Raw genomic sequence first — 6,120 nt, forward strand, 5'->3', positions numbered from 1 at the left:
TTCATAACAAACAATAAGCACTTAACACATGAATAACACGTATTACGGATGGCTAAATTAACTACCAGCAGTGATGTAATAGTCCAGTTATCTTACTGGAGATTACCAACATGGTAGTTATGAGCTGTGCTTATTACCACGAAGCCGTTATCTAATGACATTCAATTATTTTTTTGAATTGTCAGATATACTCTTACAGTCTCATATAGCAACTTTTGGTCTTCGAAGGAATTATTAGTGAGCAGAAATTCGCCCATCTATCTGTTATCACACGTCACTTCAGTCCGTTATATAGAGGGATAACTCGTGTTTTCCTTTTGCGTTCGTCACTTCCGATTGTTGAAGCATTGATTACACATAGGCGTACGGGGAAATTTTTTACTGGGGGGCGGTGCCTAACTATAGACACTCTGAATTTAAATTCGCTGTTAAATTGGACGCATTCAAGAACACAATATTTTTTTATACAACTTTTACAAAGTACAACTGTGTGCCCAAATTTTCCCAGCATTTGGTGTCCAAAATGGGGGGAGGGGGCGGCCGCCCCCCTCAGCCCCCCCCCCCCCCCAGCTCGTACGCCTATTTACGCATCTATCGTAGCAATGATCCCTGTGATAAAATAATATTTGGAACTCGTTTAACCAGTTCTATCAGATATGTGATAATGACTGGCACCAATATTGTCCTTTAATAAGTAAGAATTGAAGTATGGGGTTTAACGTCCTACTGTTCTGCTTCTACTGGGATAATGAAGATGGCCGAGATGGCTTACTATGTAAGACATAAAATGGGGTTTAACGTTCTACTGTTTTGCTCCTACTGGGCTAATGAAGACGGGCATACGCCAAACAGTTTGCTATGAGGGAATTCGAAATACAAGTAAGCCGTAGCGATTTTGTCAGGGCAAAACTTCTCTCAAAACACACTTTATGGCGTATGCCCGTCTTCATGCACAAAAATGGCACAATACTAGATCTTTGTACGATCTGAGAAATATCTTTCTCTACGGTTAGGGTTCGGGTTAGGTTTATACATTACATGTCAAACGTACAAATTGAAGCTGTAACAACGGTGTATTGTGGCTAAAACTATTCTGAAGGGTTAGGGTTAGAATTGTGGGTATAAACACGGCAAAAAAAATCAAAGATATTTCTCAGATCGGGAGGATCCAGTATCGTGCCGTCTTCATTAGCTCCGACATTGCAGAAAGGCAGGACGTTAAACCCCATTTCATTTTCTGGTATTAGGTCTAAATAAGGTCTACTGTAATGTATATTATGTGTACGTACCACTTGCAAAAACGTCACGGATAAGTTCGCGTTTTTTTTTCATTTAAAAAAAAATAAGATACCGCGCTAAACTGGATACCGAGTCGATTGTAGATTGTGTATGCTTACCACTTGCGAAAACGTCACGGATAAGTTAACGTTGTTTTTTTTTATTAAAAACAATTAAGATACCGCGCTAAACTGGGTACTGAGTCGAACCGCGACATTCTTAAACGGATGCACTCTATAACAATAGAAACTTGTTTTGTTTGTATTCTCTCCACGTTCGCTTTAGATCAGAAGATCTGGTATTGGGTTCGAGTTGCGTGGTTTCTATGTACGTGACAATGAATAGGTCCCCCCCCCCCACTTCTAAAAACCCTAAAACACCCCTTCTTTCTTGTATATTATGAGGATGTCCGAATTGTTAGCGCATGCGCACTGTATCTTAAGGTCTGCCATTGAGTCAATTGGTGTGGTTTCGATTCCACGGTTGTACGTGAAATGGAGTAGGCTCGCCTATCCAACTGCGTGGGTTTTCTCCGGAACCTCCGGTTTCCTCTCACTACTAAAGACACCTACGCGCAAGCGAATTATTGAAATAAAATTCAACCATATGTTAGCCCCGAAATAAGTTGGTTTGTGTCGAGTGGACCTTAAACCCCATCTCTCTCTCTCTCTCTCTCTCTCTCTCTCTCTCTCTCTCTCTCTCGCTCTGTTTATTATCTATGCTTTCCACGCAATTTACACACCTGGTACCAAGGTAAATCAGGTACCGAATCGAACCGCGAGACCGGTTAGCGAGTGCACTCTATGACAACGGAAACTTAGAAACTTGTTTTGTTTAAATAAACTTGGTTAATGAATTCTCTCCACGTATTTAGATAATCTGTTTTGTCTTGATAGTTTTTAATGACATCCTTTCAATACCTCCCAGGCAGGTCATGTTTACGCTTTGTAGCACACCTGATTTATTTGAGAAATTAACAGATTGTACTTTTGAGAGAGAGAGAGAGAGAGAGAGAGAGAGAGAGAGAGAGAGAGAGAGAGTTTAACGTCCACTCGACACAAAATCGATCATTTCGGGATTAACATATGGTTCAATTTTATTTCAATAATTCGCTCGCGCGTAGGGGTCTTTAGCAGTTGGAGGTAACCGGAGGAACCCGGAGAAAACCCACGAGATTGGACAGGCGACCCTACTCCTTGTCACATACAACTGTGGAATCGAAACCACGCCAGTTGACTCAATGACAGATTTTATGGTACAGCCATCCCCCCCATATGTTAAAGGAGCTAAATCGCTAATATTTGGGTCCTAGAAATTGACACAAACAGGCCGTAATGCATATAATAATGTAATATGAATGTACATAAACTGATTTACATTCAATCTTTTCTGTTTTTGCTCTAATTTCAAATCAGTTATTAAAATCGAATGGCAACGCGCACGCCTTAACCACTTGTACTTTTGTATTATATGTTTACTGTGCCGGGTGAATATTCAAGGCAAACAAAAAGGATAATGAAATATCATCTCATATTCTCTCTCTTCCGTTTGACGTCATTCGAGCTGATTACAGCGTTATCGTATTCCAGGTGGCTTGTGGCCTCGTGCACCGGTTATGACGTATTTTCTAATGAAGATGAACCTACCTGAAGAAGCGGATGATACGAGACGCTTTGCTTCATCGATTTTCTGATTTTATTTCTTGTAATTTGTCGGCATAAACAATGGAATCAGCTACCCGGTTTACTAAGCTTGTATAAATACGCGCTAACACGTCTAATGGCGGTGTTGTTTAATGAAATATGGTTAAAAGCTTTTAGTTACTTTGTCTAGGCCTACCTGTATTACAATGGTATTGTTCGAAACGCTGTACTTCAAAAACACTCGTTATTCTCAATTCCTTCACATCACAGGTCACATTGGGTTAAAGTAGAGGGGTTGGATGGCCGAATGGTTAGCACGTGCGCGCAGTATCATAAGGTCTGTCACTGAGTCAACTGGCGTGGTTTCGATTCCCGGTTGTACGTGACAAGGAGTAGGGTCGCCTGTCCAACCTCGTGGGAATGTGCTTGTTTTCATCCCGCGACGATGGACAGACGACCATACTCTCCCTGAGACCCTATAACCGTGGGACATAACTCACTACATGCATTGCTGACATACCCATGTTCCACAGCGCAAGCCTTTTACCATGCCGGTATGGAACCACGGTTGCTGGATTGAAAATAGTGCTCGCTAACTAGTCACGAGGTCTCGAGAAAGTTCAGTACTGCAGGACGGTTGGTCTGGCAAAGAAACGCGTCTGCTCATTTCGATGGGACGAAAACACGAGGTCCAGTGATTACCATTGCCAGCCCGTTAAAGATCCCTCGTTTACGGGCATGCCAAAGTGTAAACGGCCCGGGTCTCGATTTTCGTTCATGTACGGCCTAGTAAGGAGCGCCATATATAAGATGACTGGCCATTACAAGTTTAAATGCCTTCTAGGTATGACGTGACATCACAAGCCGTCGATCATTGGCTCGATGACGCGTTCATTGTTTACGTAAGACATGGTAACGTAAACTGGTCCGGGCAGAATTGTGCCTGTAGCTCATTTTAAATACCCATTTATACTAAATAGGAAATATTTTTACATGCTCACATTTTCATGTGAACGTATATTGTCGTCGCCCCTGTCCGTCCGTGTGTCCATGGGTCCGTGTGTCCGTTCACATTTTGATTGTGGACACTCTACAGGTCACAATTTTTATCCGATTTTGACGAAACTTGAAATGATTAGTTTTGTCTCTCAAAGATCTCTTTTTTTTTTACGATATTCGCGCATATCAGACCCCAACTTCCTAGAATGTGGTCACTGATTGTAGGAAAAAAAACCCGCGTTTTTAGCTTGTCGACCCCTTAGACGTTACAGTTTTTATACATTTTATAAAAAATTAAATATGTCGTCGTTAAATCATAGTGACGATTGAGTTCGAATTTCGTGAAAATCGGAGCGAAACTGCCAGACAAAATGACCTTTCAAAGTACTTAAATAGTGTAAAGTATGTAATACGAAGGCTGTGTACACACTAAAGGACACAATTCTGATCCGATATATCACCATTTACACCATAATGACAGCTCAGTTCGAATTTCGTGAAAATCGGAACGAAACTGCCCAACAAATTGTGTGTAAGTATGTAATACCAAGGTTGTGAACCCTCTAGATGTCACAATTTTAATCCAATATTAATGAAGCTTAAAATATATGTTTATATATCAAAGGTCTGGGACCCTAACTTTCTGAATTATGGCCCCTGATTATATGAAATATCGTTTGGTTTTTTTTTAGCTTGTTTTCTGCCCATCTCTTGCAAACTGTGGACGTATCTTGCATGGCAACCGCTTGTTTATCCAGATATACTTCAAACACCTTTATTTATTTTTCTAATACTTCAACAAAACGCTAATTAACCCCGCTCCGACGTGTCACTCCTTTCAGTAATTGTAGCGGCCTAATGAATATTTCCGGCTGATCAGCGTGGGTGTATGCTCGTCTTATTTATCCCGGCCGATGAAGAGAGAGAGAGAGAGAGAGAGAGAGAGAGAGAGAGAGAGAGAAGGGGAGGTAACGTCCACGCGACACATACTAGGTCATTTCAAGACTAACATATGGTTCAATTTTATTTCAATAATTCGCTTGCGCGTAAGAGTCTTTAGCAGTGGGAGGAAACCGGAGGACCCGGAGAAAATCCACGAGGTTGGACAGGCGACCCTACTCCTGGGGAATCGACTGGTGAAGAAATGTAAGAGGTTAATAAGCTCTATTTCATCTGCTTTCCATCCAGAACATCCAGAACAGCACCATAACAATTAGACGCAGTAGATCCATGAGGCTGGATAATTTGTTCACAAAACAGAATAACCAATTTCGATTCAAACATCCAGCAAAACAACACATTTCAAATTCTAAAAGATTATTGAAATATTTATTAGGAAAGCAAGTCTTTTAACACCAAGGGGGAGTTGGATGGCCGAATGATTAGCACGTGCGCGTTGTATCATGAGGCCTGTCGTTGAGTCAACTGGTGTGGTTTCGAATCCCCGGTTGTACGTGACAAGGAGTAGGGTTGCCTGTCCGACCTCGTGTGTTTTCTCGGGGTCCTTTGGTTTCCTCCTACTGCTAAAGACCCCTACGCGCAAGCGAATTATTAAAATAAAATTAAACCATATGTTAGTCCCGAAATGACCTAGTCTGTGTTGAGTGGACGTTAAACCCCATTTCTCTCTCTCTTTTAACACCATTAGGTTATAGCAACATCCATCCATTCATCAAAGAAAACCGACGAATTTCACCGAATGCTCTTTTACGAATTTTATACTTAAAATAGCCGACGAAATAACGCGAAAACAAGAATTAAACGTAGTAGACGCATATTGCTAGTATATTTGTTGACAACGGCGTCAACATCATTAAGCCGGAACAATTAGTGGACTTTAGTGCAAACTCATTGAGAATATTCGGTCACTGACGACGCTAATTATGGAATAATACACAACACGTCAGGGCCATAGCCTACAGTTATATTAGAATTGGTCAACTATAGAATCTTTAGCTATCTGCGCCATTTGTCGAGATAATCGCCTTAAGATCGTCCCAAGATAAGATGTTATGTTTTGTATCTAATATTACTGTAAGGCAAGCTGATAGAAATCCTGCTACTAAAAGAAGACATGTAACGACGTGGTAATAACTAGCTAAGAATGTCAAATGGCGATTCAGTACCATATCAAAGATATCCCTTTTTTCTGTACACGAAGCTTCGCTTTTAAGTCTCTCTGTGGTTAATTTTCCTTTTC

This window comes from Patella vulgata, chromosome 5 (genome assembly GCF_932274485.2).
Source record: "Patella vulgata chromosome 5, xgPatVulg1.2, whole genome shotgun sequence".
Lineage (NCBI taxonomy): Eukaryota > Metazoa > Mollusca > Gastropoda > Patellidae > Patella > Patella vulgata.